The sequence below is a fragment of the Saccostrea echinata genome, unplaced genomic scaffold, assembly GCF_033153115.1.
Source record: "Saccostrea echinata isolate AGI-Se365-2 ecotype Australia unplaced genomic scaffold, CSIRO_AGI_Sech_v1 ptg000024l, whole genome shotgun sequence".
Classification (NCBI taxonomy): Eukaryota; Metazoa; Mollusca; class Bivalvia; order Ostreida; family Ostreidae; genus Saccostrea; species Saccostrea echinata.
In genome coordinates, this window is record NW_026889773.1 from 2,446,469 (window position 1) to 2,468,261 (window position 21,793).

Here is a 21,793-nt window from a genome sequence, read left to right on the forward strand (position 1 = left end):
TCGAATAATCGACCATGAGAAGAAATATGAAACTTATTTGTTGTCAAAATTTTAATGTGTTTATTCAAGATGAAATAAGACTGTGTTTGTTCCATAATTTATTTAAAAAAAATATATTGGAGGAAAAAACTTAAATGATTTATGTGTTAGACGTAATTATAGTGCAAAAGGTCATATTAAATGCTCCATAGACACTACTGACAAAGAAGTTGACGGTACAAGGATATCTACAAATTTCTTTGAAAGTCAACATTTCGCAAATTCCATGGTCGATATCGTCAATAGTCAACTGCAAACTACATAGACAGTGGACGCTTTCTCCTCCTAGGCACTTGATTTCACTTCTGGTGTTCCCAGGAGTCCGTATTTTTCCCTGATCACGATTTGTTTTGTTTACTGGATTAATTAGAATGATCATTGTTCGTTATCGTCACTCTTACATGCAAATTGTTAAGTCATTATTTTCATAACTACTAGGCATCTGATTCCCTCTCTGAAATTTCTGGGGGTCCGTTTTTATGTCCTGTATACAGATTTGTATTGTTTGTAGGTTTTTCTTTCAGATCGATCACTTTTAGTTATTTTCAACTTTTTCATTTCATACTGCATAGACTACATATCTCTGTTTACCCGATCATGATGGCAAAAACACAACACCGAATGTGCCTTTAATTGTCAACTAGGCGATGAAAATGATAAAGTGTACATACTTTGAAATATGTTATGAACAATTTTAATTTAATTGATTTTTTGAAAATAAAATATCCCGGTCTAAATGGTCTAACATGGTGTGATGCTGAAAATAATCCTAAAAGTCGGATTGATTATGTTTTCATTAATGATGAGTTTTATCGCTTTTTTTATGCTTTAAGAATTAGGAAAATTCCAGGCACTCATTCTAAAAGGATTCCAATGTCTGATCAAAGCTTTTTAAAATTTCATTTTGAACTGTCTAGTGAAAAAAGAGGTCGGAAATTAAACGTGTCTTACATAGAAAATGAAAAATATAATAGGGGATTACAAAATATTATTGATAAGTTAGATAATTCTTTAAATCTGATAGACAAATGGGAATGTATTAAGCGTAAAGTAAAAGATTTCTCGATCAGTTTTTCGCAATTTCAACAAAAAACACTCAAGAAAAGAATTATGATAATCGAAAATGAAATTGAAGATATAGAAACAGGTAAAACAGAAGAATTTAATAACAGAAGGCTAAAATCTTTAGAAGCAGAATTAGACAGTATCTACGATAAAAAATCTAAAGGAGCGCACATAAGATCCAAAGCCAAATGGGTTGAAAAAGGAGAGGAAAACACTGCATATTTTCTAAATTTAGAAAAACAGCATCAATCCTTAAATGTTATACCTAATCACTAGATCACTAATTTTAAAAGGTCCTAAATTTAGGGAACCCAGTTCCTTCAACTGGCGTAAGAATTTCATAAATATTATGGATTCTGTAGAGGACTACGCCAGGCAATGGTCCAGACATGAAAAAGAAGACCTTGACACTTTGTCAGAATGGATTAAATGTATCAGATGTATGTTAAAATCACGCATTAAAAGATTGAGAGGCAATATGAAAACCATCTATCCTTCTGTATTCAATAATCCAGAAGTGAAAATAGAATTAGATAGATTACATGTTCAGTACGTACTGGTCCCTGCTGACAAAGCAGGTAACAACATTGTCTTTGTTTGTAAGGCTCATTATATTAAATGTATTTTAGAGGAACTTGGATTTAATTCTACAAGTGCTAATCCAACTTATACTCATAGTTCCCTTTCTAAGGAAGAAATTCTTCAAAATCATATGTCAGTTTTGAATATTTTTAATATTCCAAACAACCAAAATGAATTCGATTTACCATATTTATATTGGATTCCGAAACTTCATAAAAATCCTTACAAACAAAGATACAAAGCGGGTTCCAGTAAATGTTCAACCAAGCCTCTATCTTTACTCCTCACTAAGATATTAACAGTGGTGAAGGAGAAACTTCAAGAGTACTGTGCAACAATATATTCGAGAAGTGGTGTAAATCAGATGTGGATACTTAAAAATTCCAAGGAACTTTTGGAAAATTTGAAATCACAAGATTTTACCAAAATCAACAGCTCAAAAACTAACGACTTTTCAACTTTATACACAACCATTCCCCACGATAAATTAAAGTACAGGCTTTTTGATATCATTGACAGCTGCTTTTTCAATAAAAATGGAACTCGTAAATATACTTACCTTGTCATTGGTCATTTGCAAAATTATTTTGTTAAAAAACATTCTGATTGTACACACAAGTACTCTGAAGTTGACATGAAAAAGATGCTTGAGTTTCTGATTGACAATATCTATGTGGTTTTTGGAGACCAGGTCTTCCAACAATCTATTGGAATGCCTATGGGTACCAATTGCACCCCGTTATTAGTAGACCTTTTTCGTTGTATTCATATGAAGCAGAATTTGTCCAAAAACTTGTACGTGAAAAGAAGAAAACACTTGCTGTGGCGTTCAACTCGACATTTAGATATATCGACGACGTATTGTCAATTAACAATGGCTATTTTCATTCTTATGTCGATACGATATATCCTTGTGAACTTGAGATAAAAGATACCACAGAGTCCGACACATCTGTTTCATATTTGGATATTTTACTTGAAAAAGACGTTAATGGTAATCTAACAACCAAGCTTTAACTTTTCAATCGTCAACTTCCCTTACTTATGCAGCAATATACCTTCATCACCTGCATACGGGGTACATATCTCTCAGTTGATTCGATACGCAAGAGCATGCTCTACGTATGTACATTTTCTAAAACGAGGTAAATTATTGACAAATAAGTTGATGAAACAGGAATATCAGCTGTCTCGTCTAAAGTCATCATTTCGTAAGTTCTATGGTCGATACAATGACCTTGTCAGCAAATACAATTTATCATTGAGTCAAATGCTGACTGACGTTTTTCAAACTGATTGTTAGGCCATTATTTACACACTGAATTGTCGACGGATTTTTCCGTTATTTCCCGATCATGAGAAGGAGCACACGGCGGGTGTGACCGGTCGGCAGGGGATGCTCACTCCTCCATGGCACCTGATCCCACCTCTGATGTTTGGAGGTCCGTGTTTGCTCTGCTCCTATTTTGTATTGTATAATGGACTTTTGAGCTTGAATACTGTTCGTTATCTCCATATATTTTATTTCACCAGAACTTCTAACTTCAAACAATGAAACAATTAATAATACAAATGAAATTTTAGGAGAAATGTTTAACTTTTATAAAAACTTATATACAAGTAAACACATAGATAACGATTTGATCGATAATTATTTAATTGAGATAGATGTACCGATATATAAGTGACGAAAATAAAAATTTTCTAGAAAGATTTCCGACTTTAGAGGAATGTACTGAAGTTGTTTACAGTATGAAACATGATAAATCACCTGGTCTCGATGGATTAGCTAGTGAATTTTATTAATGTTTCTGGACACAAATTGGCCCTTATTTTTATGATGCTCTTAAAGAAATATATGACCAAGAGATAATGTCGTACACACAACGACAATCAATAATATCATTAGTTTTTAAAAAAGGAGAAAAAAAATTATTGAAAAACTATCGTCCTATAAGTCTGACAAACACTGATTATAAAATTATAGCTTTTGTATTTGCCAAAAGATTACAAAAATTTTTATCTGGCTTAATTAATGAAAACCAAACTGCGTACATAAAAGGACGATACATCGGCGAAAACGCCAGGTTGATATTAGACATTTTTGAATCAGAGAACCAAGGAGGAATTTTATTATTTTTAAACTTCGAAAAAGCTTTTGACTCTGTTGAATGGAACTTTCTTTTTAGAGTATTAAAAAACTCAATATGGGTAATAACTTTATTAGATGTACAACCATTCTATATACAACCCCATATTCTTAAAATGAAAAACAATGGATGGCTTTCCAAAGCGTGTTCAATGACAAGAGGAATTAGACATGTATGTCCCCTATCTGCACTCCTTTTCCTCTTTGTAGCTGAAATATTGGCAATTAAAATACAAAATAATCGTAACATTAACGGTATCTCAATAAATAATCACGAGGTTAAAAATATACAACACGCAGATGACTTAAACGGTAGCATTAAATGACGAATTATCCATGAAGAATATATTAGATGTAGTAAAAGCACTTTGCAAATGTGCTGGTTCTAAAATTAATATTACTAAAACAGAATGTATTCTGCGTGGGAATATGAAAAACGCGTTTGGCGAGCTTTGCGGAAATAAAGTTACCAACAAAGCAATTATATGTCTAGGTATTTATTTATGTCACGATAAAGAGGAATGCTACAATAAAAACTGGATGAGAATATATCATGAAATGGAAAAACTTTTTGAATCCTGGAAAGGAGAAAATTAACTCTTTTTGGTAAAGCGTGTATTATTCGGACGCTTGCTGTTTCTAAACTAATATATACATCGTCAATTTTATGTCTTCCCGATAATAATTATATTAAAAAATACAAAGATTAATTTTTAATTTTATTTGGGAAAAAACGGAGAGAAATAAACGGAACACACTGTCGGTGACATATCACGATGTGGGCTATATATAGTCGATGTAGAATGTAAACTAAAATCATTGAAAGCAGCGTGGATTCCACGATTGCTTAATTCAAAAGGTCTACTGTTCGATATTTTAAATGATTTTTGTAAAAAACTTAATGTTGATATCTATTTTCTTTTAAAATGTTCTGCAACAGGCGTTGAGAGTTTAAAAAGCATACATGTTCCACTTTTTTATAAAGAAGTTCTAAGATGTTTTAACGATTGTAAACGTGAATTAAGTTTTGCGAAAAGATCGTCTGATGATATTTTGCAACAGCCAATTTGGAATAATCGTAATGTGGTCTATTAAGATAAAACCTATCTTCTTCGATAATTGGATTAAATCTGGAATACTATACATATGTGATTTGTTTGATGACAATGGATATTTTAGACACTAAACCATTTTTCCAATATTATTGACAAATCTAATTGGTTATGCGAGTATAAAATTATACGAGTATATGTCGGTCACTAATTGTATATATATAAGAGTATTCGTAAAGTTCATAAATTTTCAAATTCAAGCAATATAAATAAACAAAATATGAATTTCAACTTCCCTACAGGATATTTTACCATATCTGGAAAATCAGGTAACTTTTTCTACAAGAATCTTATTGAAAAAAAGTTTTGAAGACCATGTTTTCAAGCAATATTATCTAAAGATTTTGGAATATATGAGGAATCGAATTGGAGAAATATTTATGAATGTAAGATTAAAGATATGAAAGATAAACACATAGCAGAATTCAGCTACAGATTATTGAATAATGTATTATGTAACAATGCCTATGTGAGTAAGTGGAAAAAAAGATGTATCATGTATGTGTGTACATTGTAACAAAATAGAAAATGTGAAACATCTATTTTTTTGAATGTGATAATGTGTCTAATATATGGAATACTATAAGCAGATTTTTATCATTTAAAATTCAGTGTAAACATCTTGTTGTTGGTTTTTTCCATGAAAAAAAAAGATAAAACTAAATCTCTAAATTTACTTATTACTTATGTAGCATATAAAATATATAAACATAAAATGTTATGTAGATTAGACTCTTTAAGCGAAACTGAATACAACATATACAATCATGTCAAAAAAAAACAGTCTGCTACTATTCTTCAGTACTACGCTATCTGAATGTAAACATTGAGCGTAAGATTTTTGAAAATCTTTCCAAAATAATGTACGCAGTACAGTTAAGGTGACAAATGGAAATATCGGCGAATTTTTTATATAGAAAATACATTCTTTACAAGGATGGGCGATTCTTTTTAGGACTTTACTATTATCAGACATATGTAATGTGGTTGAAAACTACATGTTGGGGACGATTAGATTTCTTACCTAGACTGGTGACATAATGTGGCAGTCACGTGATTTTAGCAAATATACCTGCAGTATTGAGGTCATCTATAAATTCCAATATTGCAAGGGCATAACCACGTTGAAAATCTAAGTTTAATTTATAATTATTTTCAACACTCTTTGTAGTTTGTGAAAAGTGCTGCGAACCTATATAGATTCTACTATATGACTGCTAAAATTACGTTTGTTAGACCGTATGCTGAATATTTTGCTGGTCAAGTACATTAAATATAGATATAATTAATTCATTTGCAAGATTTCATCAGGTTCGCAGCACTTTTCAAATATCTTCATACCTCTTGAGTTTATGTGTAAAAGTTTGTCATAATTCATTGAGGGTATGCCCTTGCAATATATCGATTTATTACGACCCTTCTATTACCCTTCAATGAATCTGCATACAAATATACGGCAGTATCGCTTGTCTAGGAAATGTACGGGAAGTATATGATTAAAATCATAAAATATATATCGCATCCAAGTTAATGGCCTGTTATATATCTGCAAATATATTTTATTTACTTACAAAATACATTTTTCATTGTAAAAAATATAACTTGATCCGCGTCTCACTGCATACAAACTGCGTCAAATTTTGCGATATGACGTCACATTGACAAGTGCATTGCGATCAGTGAATTGTTTATATATTGCTCTGTGGGATTAAACCAACGACAAAAATACATGCACTAGTAAGTATTGATGTAGTTTAAAGCTATCCAACAGTTTAAAATAGCAAATCATTTCATTTTGTGGTAATTTGAAGAACAAATACATTTGTGTGATGTCATAGTAAGCATTTCCCGTAAAAATTAGACCCCGCCTCCGTACTGCAGCCTTAACTGTGCTGCGTAATACAAAATTAGTTATTCTTTGTATATAATACTACTAAGAAGAGACCTGTCTTCCAGTAGTTCTGTCATAAGGGGGGAGTAAATAGACTGTGATACGTACTCTACATGGCTCCCTCCATTGACAGCTACTTAAAGCTATGATTCATACCTTAATTCATGATGTATACTATATCAATATATTTTGAAAATACTCGTATTCAGGGAATTTTTTTTTAATTTGAAACACCTTGCATGATGTCATAGGAGAAAATTATTATTGTTTAGAAGGAGCTTAGTCAGGGCCCCATCTCTGGCAGTTGCCTTATTTTTTTTTTTTTTTTTTTTTTTTTTTTTTTTTTTTTTTTTTTATAGATATTAGCGTTTATATGTTGTTATAGATTAGGATCTGGGAAATAAATCGGGGGAAAAAAACATCGAATGTGCCTGGTTGACAATGAATAGTTACTCCTCCAGGACACATTTGTTTTCAAAAGGTCCTTATTGGCTCTGCTCACAATTTCTGTTATGTCACTGGACTTTTGAGCATGATAACCGTCCGTTTTCTTCATATTTCATCCTGAAAAAGAGGAATGTGAAACCCATGAACATTCCTTATTCATCAAAATAGATCGATCTTAAATAAGTCATCGAATTCACTGAACAATTACATTACGTTTAAGTGTCACAATGGAAAAGGGTGATAATTAATGAATTTGTTAAGATAGTAAAATGTCTGCTTAAATATGTGTACTGTACTTGAATTTAAGTGCCTGAAAATTATTTGTAAGGAAACTTTTAATACAAAGGTGTACTGTTAAAAGCGTCAAAGCGTTTTAAAATCGTGAGTACTATTATTCTAAAGCTACTTTTTTTTTTTAATAAACTGTTAATATTTTGGGATTTAAAATTGAAAAAGCCGAGTAACTTTTGGTTATATTGATTAAAGATTGGTTAATTTGAGAAACGAAATTTATTTGAAATTAGATGTAATTATATATTTGCCAATATAATACTTCTGCATAGGCCGTTCATGTAGAAGTCTGCGCACAAAGTACAGGTTCTGAAATTAAATTATAAAAAATAGATTTTCTACATTTTTTCCTTAATAAACGGACTTATTTTAATTAAAATTTTGAGGTCCATTAAGAAATAATGTTTTTTAAAAAAGCGTTTAAAAGTAAGACTATATAAGCTGTCCTCGTAATTGCCACAAACTCTTCAAAGTTTAATCTAAGAAATTACAAGACACACCTAATCAATAGTCAGTGAACTCTTATCATCTTTACGAGAGCAATATGTACTGATCGTTCAGCCCAAGAAAAATACATGGTCACCAAGAAATTTAGAATTTTTTGTTCCTTTTTTCATATGTATACTAAATATTAGATCAATGATTTTGTGCTAAATTCAGGTACGGAAAAATATTACACAAATGGCATGCCGTATCACTGGTCATCTAGAAATTATTTGGTCATGAAAGTTCGCCTAGCTCCAACATTTGAATGCTTACGTTGATGTTTAGCAATACAGTTCAGGAAATCTCTGTTTATAATAATAGAACAATGATCGGTTTTGAGAATAATCTTACTATTTTATGAGTTCTTTTTATATCTGACGTCAAAAGCAGTAGTAGCGTCTGTCTCAGTTTACATACCTTCAAAAGAATTTCGGGTTAAAAAAGAAAGCGCTATCATATCAGATCTATTCAAACACTCTTCACACCGAAGGAAGAATTAATCGCCATCTGTTTATTGAAAAAATACATATGTTTCAACTACTTTGTGTAAAATTTATTTATCTTGTCATCGCTATCAAAGCAGTTTCAATTCAACATAAATATTTAACCAAGATATTATCTCGCCGTTTGATTCGCTCACGCTATGAAGTCAAATGCTGACTGACGTTTTTCATATTAATTGTTAGGTCATTATTTACACACAGAATTCTCTACGGATTTTTCCGTTTTTTCCTCGATCATGACAAGGAACTCATGGCGAGTGTGACCGATCGGCATAAAATGCTTACTCCTCCATGATACCTGATCCCTCCTCTGTTGTTTTAGAGGTCCGTATTTACTCTGCCCCTGATTTGTATCGTTTGAACGGACTTGTGAGCTGGAATACTGCTCGTTATCTTCATATTCCATTCAGCTTTAACCAGAATTCGTGAATTGTTTTCTCGCCAATTAATACCATATGACTTCCTCACGAAAATAAGGTCTGGCGAAAATGTGGTGATCTACAGTACTACATATATGTTTTATCTATACAAGCCCTGTGATCATGAAACAGGTTTAGATCAAAGTCAAAACTTCTATCATCTGTAAGATGGTTATAACATGTGAACCTGTTTTATTGTGTTTATTACCTGTGAACCTGTTTTATTTTGTTTATTACCCGTGAACCTGTTTTATTGTGTTTATTACCTGTGAACCTGTTTTATTGTGTTCATTACCCGTGAACCTGTTTTATTGTGTTTATTACCTGTGAACCTGTTTTATTGTGTTTATTACCTTTGAACCTGTTTTATTGTGTTTATAACCTGTGTAAATTTGCAGGGAACCGGAGTTTTATGATGCAATGTGGAATAGCATTCTTGTTTTAATCTATTTTGTTTGATTTTTTTTTTATTAATTTTATAGCAATATACAGATTTTGACTTAAGTTTTGGATGTGTCATTATCCGGGGGTCAGAATGCCTATCTGAAATTTATATATAAAAACTGAACGAAGAATTTTTTGTGTTTAAAAGTGATATTGTATTAAATATGAATTCAAACGGTTCGTTTTAATTAAAACAATAGTTTCTTTCAATTTTCTTTATGAATATTTTGGTTTTTTTAAATTATCATTTTCATCGCTTGCAGTTGTCCGAATTACCTTAAATAAGACGGTAAAAAAATCAATTAAAAAAACAATATTTTTTTAAAGAATGAAATATTTCAATAAATGAGCTAACTCACAGTGGACCAGAACCCGGTATCTTTTTTTTTTTTTTACTAATCAGCCCAATTCTAACAATGGTTACAAATTAGCATAGTCCAGTCTCCAGTAATGAGATATCAACATAGTATGCATTATGAGTCTTAACCCAACTCTACAACCTACTAATATTAAACAATTCTACCAATTTATCTTCCAGACAACATGGGATACAATATATAGATAGTATCATACATACTTACAAATAAAGGAAAATTTTAGAACTTCAAATCGGTTCATTCACAATGAATATGATGATGATGATGCACTTTGTGCAGGGAACATCGTGCTATACAACCGTGTAAAAAATCGTTATGTACAAAATATTTTGGGGGACAAAACAGGTAGAATATCATATTACAAAAAACGGGGCCTTATTAAAAACGTTCGGGATTTCATTTGAAGTTTTGTTATTTGTAAGGGATGGCAGGGTATATCAAATTCAGTATTCAGCTGAGTGGTCCCTGTTTCCGAGATATATAAATGTCAAAAACCTTATTTTGTGCAGGTATCAGAATATATGCTGTATCATAACAAACTCTTTACTAGAATTGAAATTCGATTTAATGATTAAGCATATTTCTTATGATATACAATTATCAAATCCTTTTTTCTCAAATGGTGCTTTATATTTATATAATGAGATACGTGAAGATAACGAACAGTGATCAATCTAAAAAAATCGACAAACAATACAAATCTGTGAGCAGGGCATAAAAGACGGATCCCGGAAATTCCAGAGGTGGGATTGGGTGCCCAGGTGAAGTAAACATCCCCTGTTGACCGGTCACAACCGCCAGGCTCCCTATATATTGATCAGTTAGACAGAACATTCCGTAGACAAATCAATATAAAAACAAAGGCATAACGATATTGGAATGAAACACATCAGCCGAAATACGACCCAATGATAGATTATATTTGCTAAGAAGATCATTATGACTGCCATGGTATTTACGGAAAGCTGACTTTGAACGAGGTTGTTAAAATCTGTGTAATATCAACTTATCTGTGAGTAACCTGTCTCGGTTTACGAAATTGATCGTACTCAGATCATGAGCTGGAGGATCAAAAAAGTTGGGGGACGTAAAAACCATATGCAGGTGAGAGCGGAATATAACTTCAACAATAAGGTAAGTTGATGATAGAAAGATGAAGTCATCTGGTTTGTCATACAATTTAGTTGTTAGTTGGCCCTTATCGTCTATAGGCAGCACAACATCCAAATATGAAAAAGATGTGATAGACTCTGTGGTGTGTTTGAATTCAAGTTCACTGGGACACATCGAGTTGACATATGAATGGAAGTAACTATGGATTTTAGATTATTCTTCATTTTCTGACCTTTATAAATGTATTAAACTTTGTAGATGATTCAGTATCAATACACCACAGTAGCTTAGTTTGTGGAGATGGATTCATGATCGGGAGGTCCAACATTGAAATGTGTTACAAGTGAAGCGTCCAAACTAAAACTTTTAACATAAGAAGTGAGTGTTCCTTCGTCAAGCGCCACACACTAAAAATAAACGTCATGGTTCGTTAAATGATTTTAAAACGTAGGTCCCGTGTCATGTGAGCAACGTCAAAATGAAAAAAATCTCACTACTTTAAACCATTTAAAACCATTTATCGGTATTTAGTGATTTCTCATGTAAGTGAAAAATTCTCAGAAGGGATGTAAAACAATCAATTAATCAATCAGTATCAGGATTGTTGTAGGATATCACAGAGTAAGAAATGTTTTGAATGGCGCAGTGTTCACTGAAATTGCTAAGTGCAAAACAATGTCAAGAGCACATGTTTTGATGCAATACATATCCATCAGCTACATTTCCACACTCGGTGCTATCATGTAGTTATATTTTTCCAATGATATATGTGTTTTCCCATGCCAGGCTTTTCTGCCATCATATCAGGCAGTGTTTGTATATGATTCCAAATCAATAATTTGCGGAGTACTGTAATCAGACTGTCTTCCACTTCTAACTCTACGTGACAAAGGAGTATATCCACGCTCCATCGTGCCCATAGAATTCAGATTAGTCATGTTGTTTGTATACAGCTGTTTCAATCCTGCACAGAAAATGTAACAAAAATTCTGAGTGTTTTTCATTTCATAAATGTAAAATAATCATGTTAAAACTAGCCCAGCAAGTTTAAGGTACTTTTTACATCGTTAATTAAAAATTCGGCTCCGATGAAAGAAGTATCTTTTCTATAACTAATGGAATTGGGAAAGATGAAAAAAAGTGAAAGGGCAAAACGTGGTTTTAGAAACATCTTAAGTGGGATCAAGTGCTTGAGATGAGAAGAGATATTATCGTCTATTTTTGGCGTCTCTTTACTGTGTGAGTCATGAAACATACCGATAGGGAATTCCGTTTTCTTGGCACTCTTCCAGGTGTAATAACTATAAATTACAGGGAAAATTATAACCATATTTATTTACAAAGTTTAAAAGATCCTTGAACACATTTTTATTTCTTGAATTTTATTAAGAAAATCAATTTTAATACAGAGTTCAAATAGCAATTTAATAAAAGAAATAAAATAAAATAAAAATCAAATAAAAACAAAATCTTCAGAAAAAAAAATATAAATCATAATTATGAATGTGCAACTTTCTTTTAAAAAGTCATAAAGAATCCCTTCTTGGAATAATTCATAAAAAGAAAAGAGAAAAGAACCAAACAAACAACAGACAGGCCAAAATAAAATAAAACAATACTTGTTACATACAAAAGGAGTAGAATTAGAATGATGACACAGCTCACAATCAGAAATAAGGAAACACTCATCAACTGCAGGTGCGTTGATATCCGCTTTAACATATCTCCATTACTTTCAACATTCACTTTTTGATCTAAATGTATACCAAATGAGTTATATATCATAGATGATGTTGACATTGTTTTATTTCTGCAAATTAAATATGTTATCTTTATCGTAAACAGTCTAAAAATGTTTTTGTTACATTCAATAAAATATGCGGTTAAATGAAATACGTAAAACTTCTTCATTGCTTGCATAGGCTAGAAATTATCAGTAAATGATATTTCAACAATAAGGTGTTGTACAAAATAATCTTTTTCCCCATATAATAATTTGGGATGATTTAAGGTCAAGATCTAGTAAATGAAAGGTGCCTACAGATTTCTCAAATTTGAGAAATAAATTCCTTTAATGATGCTTTATACTTTAGCTTGGTCAAATAAGGTGTTTCGGGCATAATTTGTAGGTAAACAAGACGAAAAATCATATCTTAAACTGCCATTTTCAATGAAAAATTAAGAAAACCAGTCATGAATACGGGAGTTTTTTTCCATATCAGACAAAGGAAATGTACCCAGATTGCCTACAGTCTCTCAGAAAACGGTAATTTATATGCTCTTGGCATCTTCTTTAAAATAATATTAAATTGAATATATGTATCGGGATTACTTTTCACATTATTTTAAATTAAATTCCATGAAAATATTTTATTTTCTACATAATTATATTAGAGCCGTAAAGTACGGGAAAAAGAAAGTTGAAATTGATTATGATGTCATAATGGATCTAGCACCAAACAGTTAGTCTAAAGTCATTTACTAGATCTTGACCTTAATCACATACGTACGATTTGCTACGAAATCATGATCCCAAGACGTAATTTCTAGCTCCAGGGTTTGACCCTTCGCATCTGTCATTAGAATAAGAGATACAAGACTTCAAATAAAACCAACAAAGTATATTTTGAAGAAATGAATGACAATAACGAGAGAGAGAGAGAAAGAGAGAGAGAGAGAGAGAGAGAGAGAGAGAGAGAGAGAGAGATTTGCCTATGTTTGCTCTTCCTTTGGTCCTTGCACGTATCATTGTAACCAAATCTCCTACTGTTGTCATTGTGATGGGGTCTAGTTTCAATTAAAACAAACAAAAATTGAAATTTCATTTTCTCTTTTAGATGAATTATAGAAACATTGTTTGTTAAGTGGATCTTTTTAATTTCTTTGTTATATTTACCATGCTTCAGTTCTTTTGTCTCTTTCTCTGAAGACCTAGAAATCCAAAATATTTACATTCAAAGATGGCTGTATATTTTTTTTTTGAAAATCGTTGTACAGTGTACGAATTTTCAATATGATTTGTGTACAGGATATGCTTTTTCAACAATTTTATCTTTTTTTAAACTTTAAACAGTTAAATATTATACATGTCCTTAGTCGAGGATGCTAGGGCAGGTTTTGTTCCCTCTTGTGCCATTGTAGATAAGCTGAGTATTCCATGTGTTTGTGTTGAATCGGATGAATCAAAGTGTTTTGTTCTTTCCCAACTGTACCCTAGGAAATATAAAGTAAGAGGTAGAATATTTATTGACAGCTACTGCTGATATTGAAATAATTCTCGCAGTTGCAACAAAATGAATATAACATTAATGCTACAACAGTAAACAGTGACCAAAAAATATATCAAACTGGAGAGTGTTGTTGAGCTTCGATTTCTAGTTGTTGAAAGACATCCAACTACTGGGTGACAATAAAGAGAGTCACACGTGCAGGCCAATCTACACAACTTTCCATAATAACCCTGGACACAAGGTTCCTTACATTTCCAGCCTATTCTCCCAGGATTGCATTCTAAAAATGATAACTATGACAGAGTGGGAAACAAATATATAGGACATGACAATTTAGATATTCTGGTTGAGATTATATATTTAATATGTAATGTATAGGTTTACTGAACCTGTACATGTCTTGTTCTCAGGGTCAAAGTATTCATTGTAACAACAAAAAACATCAGGTGGTCTAAAATAATAAATTCGTAAGAGTTGAGGCAGAGACCAGGAAAATTAATCATATTTATAAATCTAAGTCCTTTTAAGAATTAAATCCGTTCAGGATTTATTATTTGACATTAATTCGACCTATCTTTATTTTAACTTTTATAATATCTGTATTTTGATATTTCAAATGAATTATTTGCAGAATATATATATATATATATATATATATATATATATATATATATATATATATATATATATATATATATATATATATATATATATATATATATATATATATATATATATATATATATATATATATATATATATATATATATATATATATATATATATATTATATATATATATATATATAAGAAGAAGAAGAATTCCTTACCTTCGGCATCTGCTATTGGCGGATAGAATATATCTTATGTTATATACAGACACAAAAATGAAAAGATAATTCAGCTTCATTTTTATCAAAAAGCAATTACGCAGGGTAGAAAGTCATACATAATGACATTTTCATTTTTTTTTATATAAATGGTACTTCATGAAAAAAGGGAAACATCCTTTAAAATGTTCATAAATCAATATGACTGTATGAGCCACTTTAATTCCAATACAGTTATAGATACACAGAGCAGGGGTAATTAAGCCTGGCTGGTGTTTTGTTCTCTTTTTTTAGTTTATAGCTATTAACGCACTGTAAAAAAGAAAACAAGGCCAGAATTCTCAACGGGGAAAATTCTTTTCCTTAACGGGAAAAATTAATTTTTAATTCAAAATTGTATTACAATTCAGTAGATATAAAAAAGGATAAAGGATTTCTAGGACACGGCAAGGAAAGTAACAAAAGATGTACCATTGTTTATTACTTTTAATGTACTTGACTTCCGGTAAGTCTTGCAATATTTGCAAAACAACTTATTGGAAAAAGAAATAGGCCATGTTGATATTTTTTTGTCTGTCTGTTCCTCTGTCTCATTATCATATTCTCGGGATGAAATTACACCTTCAAACGACGGAATAATAAGCAATTATTGTGTTGGAAATAGATATTAGAGATTTCACAATAAAAATGGTGTAAAAGTGGAATTCCGAAAAAAAAAAACACCTCTATTCCTGCAGGATTCAATCTGAGATCATGCGGTTATGAAGCTGAAAATATATCCATTACATTACGGCGAATTGTTGGAAAAATAGAAATGAAATCCATAACATTTTAGTTATCGAATGTGGACATGCTAAATGATCTGTTTCTCTGTCGAAAACTAATTCTATCTTAAAAAAGACATACTCTTAATATGCTGCCTCCATAAATTACAGCTAGTTAAACCGTTTTTTATCTTTATTGAAACTCCATAGTTCAATAATGTGATGATACATAATAATAATAAATGTGATGTACAATGCTCAATTTTAAGAAATTTATGAAAAATCTGAAAAATACCTATATTCACAATAAATAAAACATATTACTGAGATAAATATGTAAATTGGCATTATATAAATAGAGACATTTTGCAAATATCAGCAAACATGGATAATACATATGACAAATATAGCTACTCTGAATTCCCGGTAAAAATTAACAGTCAAATTTCACATATGTAGAAGAGTAAAAAACTGTAACAACAGTATGACTGTACATGTACTGAGTAAGGCGACGAGTGACGAGAAAATATCAAAGACACACCTTTGAATTCAGCTGAGGAGTTGAAGACCCCGCGTATTTGGTCGGGTTTACGAGGATGGTAGACTCCGAACAGTGGAAGGTACCAATGTTCCTTTTCGGGTAGTATATTAAATGGACCTAATTCTGCATGATCACAGTCAAATATTTTCTGCATAAATGAAATGAAATGTTCTTTCTTGGTGTTGTTTTTGTTTAAAGAGGTATCAAAACATTTAGCACGAAACAAGGCTTGTGAGTAGTTGTCTGGAAGTTGTTCACGATTTTGCCGGAAGGGCATCGGAGCAGTCCATTTTCCCTCAATGGGATCAAGATGAAACTTGTTGTCCATGATATTCAGAAAAGTGCGATCTTCAATCGAGAGGCCAAGTTTATTGTCATCTGGCGTTTTCTTGAAGATATCTATTTTTCCGATAACAGTCTTGTTCGTAGTGATGACAGTGTTTTGTATGTTTAATGTTTGTTTGCAAGGTTCCAACATTGTAGGTCGACCACTTTTATCGATGAAAGTTCTGCTGACACGTAATGGTGGAATGTGTTTCCCAGACAAACAAACATCTCCAATAATTGTCCATCCTAAGGGAGACTGTTGAGCAAAAGGAAATCGTGATGGTCCTAAGCTCTGATCAATAACGTGATGGGCTTCTGGTAGATCCCGTCCTATAAGAAGTAGGATTTCCATAGGCGGATCTAACGGATGTAGATCTCGAGCAATATCCTGCATGTGTGGATAATGACGAGCGATATCCGGAGTAGGAATCTCTGCCTGACTGTTTGGTATGTTGTCACACTCCAAGACAGGTGGCAATTTCAACTGAAGATTATCATTGATTGGCTCGACGATAAGGTTGTCAGCAACGCGCCCACTACTGGTAACCTTGCCTGAACATGATTGCATTGTGTAGTCAACTGGAGGAGTTTTAATACACAGAGTCAAAAAGGTAACTTTTACCCAGAGTTTTGTTGCTTTGGTCGTCCAACATAGCGTAAGTCACAATTAATGCTTGACGTTGACCTTGAACAAATACACGCACTGGTACAATTCTTGCACATGACTTTCCACTAAATTCACCACAAATATCAGTACAATTCGAAGTAACTGACTGTTTCACAATTCCAGAAGGTGAGTTTTCCTCCTCGCCATATTTAGTCGGGAAGAAGAATTCCTTGACATCTGGCGGTTATTAACATCCTCATGAAGAGCTGTACAATGGTAGGTACTTCTACACACATCACACAAAACTTTGGCTTTGCAGCGGTTAGCAAAGTGATCTGACGTTTCACAACAACGAAAACAAATGTTATGATCAAGTAGAATATGTTTGCGTTCCTCGATACTTTTGGTTCTAAAAGCTTTACACTTGTTTATGGTATATCGGGATCCTTTGTGAATCAAACATAGATGTCCAGCATTCACTTTTTCAGATGAAATGTCAGTTTTGTGGGTAAACACAGTAGGTTTAACTTTATGTTGTCCTTTGCGTTCAAGACGGTCTTCCTTAGAAGTATTAAACATCAGTCCAGGATCATTTCTGATGATGCTCATCTCACCAATAAAAGCTACAAACTCACTGAAAAGAGGGAAGACTACACAGTGTTCTTTCTTGTAATGAACCACATGATTAATTCACTTCTCTTGGAGATATCGAGGAAGTCGCTGAACTATAGGTTTCAATCCAAGAGATGAATCAAGGTAAGAAAACATCACACTGTATTCTGGAATACCTTTTACGGCTTGTACCTCACAAAGAAGGTCATGTAGTTCATACAGCTTCTTGTGATCTGTAAAATCTGTTAAAGTTTGCAGTCTAAATTTCAAACATGATTCAATTAACTCAGGAGATCCAAATCTTTCATCCATACGTTTCCAGATGTTAAGTAAACATAACTCCGGATTGTTTGCACAGGAAGCTCTAAGGCTCATAATTAGTCTGTGAGCTTCTGAGTTTTTGTTTGTACAGTTACTCAAAAGAGTTAATTCTTTTAGTGGTGAACATCTTATTTCTGACACCATAGTCTTAAACTGTGTTTTCCACACTACATATCTATCTGGTTTGTCGTCAAAACGTTGTTGCTGAAAACTTTCCAACAATAAATTCTTCTTGAGAAGGAAATTTGAGGCATCTGAATAGTTTTGTGATGGTAAATTCACAGTAGATTGTGTTGGTATCTGTAGCAACGGAGAACGATAATTGTCATTGTTTCTCTCATGACCATAATGATGGACGTCTGAAATACGTACAGGATAATTTTCTTTATCTGTGTCAGGGCGAACTTCCTGTTGAAAGTTTGTACGAGATCCACAATTAAATACGAAAGGCTCAGCATTGGGGTTTAATGTGAGATTGTCGACAAAGTTTTTGGTTTTCTGCTCTCCAGATATACTAGGAACACTAGGTTTTGAATCTTGATGTTTAATATTTTCTTCCTCCTCTTCAAGTTCACATTTCAGACGCATATTAGCAATGTCGAGTTCTATCTGTTTTTGCAGTAGATCTAATTCTGTATCTAAATCTTCTTGTTGCTGCTGACTTTGGGCTTTATGTATTTTCTCTTCTAAGGCGATTTTGGATTTTTGTTTTTTAAGTTGTGCAGACTGTTCAGCAATTTTTAATCGAGTTTTGGCTTCTTCAGCTTTCTGTAATGAACGTCTACTAAGAGTTGTAGATCTAGAACTGGCTGTCCTATGAGATGTTTTTGAAATAGCTTCCAACTGAACAAAGTCAATGTCATCTTGTACTTTCACTAATGCGCTGTGTACCTTCTTATCCAGCTCACTAAATTCCTTCTGTAGAGAGTCTAACTCATCCAAGCTATCAGCTGTGTACGTTCTATTGAGGTAGTTACTGAATTCTTCATGAAAATCTTGGTAACGTTTCAAACTGTCTTCAAGTTTTTCTTTTAATGACCTTAGTACAATAATTTCTTTTGGACATGATGCACATTCTAGCAAAACACTTTTGATATCCTCTGAGAAGCGTGAAAGTGCTTTAGGTGTGAGGATATGTGCAGTCTTCGTGATGTTTCTTCACCATCTTCTGTAGAAATCCTCCCCAGGTTATGAGCCATGACTGTGTAGTTGAAACTCTGTAATCTTTTCACTATGCTGCCTCCATAAATTACAGCTAGTTAAACCGTTTTATATCTTTATTGAAACTCCATAGTTCAATAATGTGATGATACATAATACGTACGGTGAAAAGCTACAATAGACAAAATAATAATAAATGTGATGTACAATGCTCAATTTTTAGAAATTAATGAAAACTCTGAAAAATACCTATATTCACAATAAATAGAACATATTACTGAGATAAATATGTAAATTGGCATTATATAAATAGAGACATTTTGCAAATATCAGCAAACATGGATAATACATATGACAAATATAGCTACTCTGAATTCCCGGTAAAAATTAACAGTCAAATTTCACATATGTAGAAGAAAATAATAAAGAAATCATTGCCGAAAATTCATAAGCATAATACAAGTAACTGTAAGAAGAAAAATATATGAAATACTTACATTGTGGGCAGAGTAAAAAACTGTAAGAACAGTATGACTGTACATGTACTGAGTAAGGCGACGAGTGACGAGAAAATATCTCGTGCTGCATGCACGGAAATAACAAGTGTAAACAAAAAAGAAAAACCAAAGTGTACCGGAAGAAAAAATTCCGGCTTACAAGACGGCACACTTAATAAAATTTTCTATAGTTAACTATTGTTAACACTTTGATTTATTTTAAAACGTTACTCTATCATTTTTTGGAGATTTCAAAGCTTAAAAACTCTTAAATACAAAACTTATCATGTAAAGTTAAGAAATATATATGTAAATATACGAGGGGTGTCCATCCCCTGCAGACCGGTCACACCCGCCGAGTGCTCCTTGTCATGACCGAGAATAACGGAAAAATCCGTCGACAAATCAGTGTGTAAATAATGGTCGAACAATAAATATGAAAAACGTCAGTCACATTTGACCTACTGATAAATGAATTGTATTTGCTGACAACTTCATTGTATGGACCATAGAACTTACGAAATGACGACTTTAAACGAGACTGCGGATATTCTTGTTTCGTCAGCTTGTTTTTCAATGACTTTCCTCGTTTTAGAAATTGTTCATACTTGGAGCATGTTCTAGCGTATCGAATCAACTGAGAGATATAAGCCCCTTATGCAGGTGATGAAGGTATATTGCTGCAAAAGTAAGGAAAGTTGACAATTGAAAAGTTAAAGTCATCACGTTTATCATAAAGCTTGGTTGTTAGATTACAATTAACACCTTTTTCTAGTAAAATATCCAAATATAAAACAGATGTTTCAGACTCTGTGGTATCTTTTATTTCAAACTCACTGGGATATATCATATCGACATCAGAATGGACATAACCATTGTTAATTAACATATTTAAATGTCGAGTTGAAGGCCACAAGTGTTTTCGGCATTTCACGTATAAGATTTTGAACAAATTCTGCTTCATATGAATACAAAAATAGGTCTGGTAATAACGGGGCGCAATTAGTACCCATGGTACATATTCATATTATGTACAGAATATACCTTTTGGAAGAATATTTATTTTGCATCCATTGGCAGGATCACAATGCCGTGCTTTGCATTCGCAAGGTACTTGACAAAGCTAGACGGCCAAAGAATTCTGCAATACATTGTTGTGACCAATTCAGGCCCTTACTTCCTCATTGACTCTCAATATTTAATTAAAAAAAAAGACCAGGTCTAATTTTTCGGTACATGTGACATGGATTTGTAACTTACCCAAACAGACCGAATATTGATTATCGAAATAGAAATGATACCCACATCTAGAATTTCCTCTAAAATTGAGGAATACATTAACATGTCTACTGAAGAAGAACCAATCAAATAATGATGTTTTATGATTTATTTTTTCTAACCTTTTCAATGCTAAATATTCATTGTTCCAATAGTTTGGATAAAAATTATTATTGGAAAACAAGATTTTTTTAATACTTTTTACTTCCATTATTCTATGATATGAGGAACATAATTGCAACGGAAGTAAATTTAGAATGAGCAAATTAATTCTGCATAACAATCATTCACAAAATTTAACAGGAAACTATTATCAAACCATTATGTTTAATAAAATTGAAGTCTAATTTGATTTTTTTTTTATTCTAATGAGATTATTATTGCACTTCGAACAATCATTTTTAGGAGGGCTATCCAATTGCCCAAATCTTACATCCTTTTTAAAATGAACAAAAACTATTAAATATTATTTATAGAAAAAAAAAACTAATTGTATTCCGTTGGAATGGCTTATTTTGATCTTTTTTGATTTCATTTTTGGACTAAAGTTAACACATACATGTAAAAAAAAAAATAATTAAGTCCAAAATGACTGCATAACACTAATTACTGAAGAGCAGTGTTTCTGTCAGATACTGAGCAAGGATTCAATATATCTTGAACTTTGAGATATGTACCCTTTAGACGTCAAATAAATATAAAGCAGAG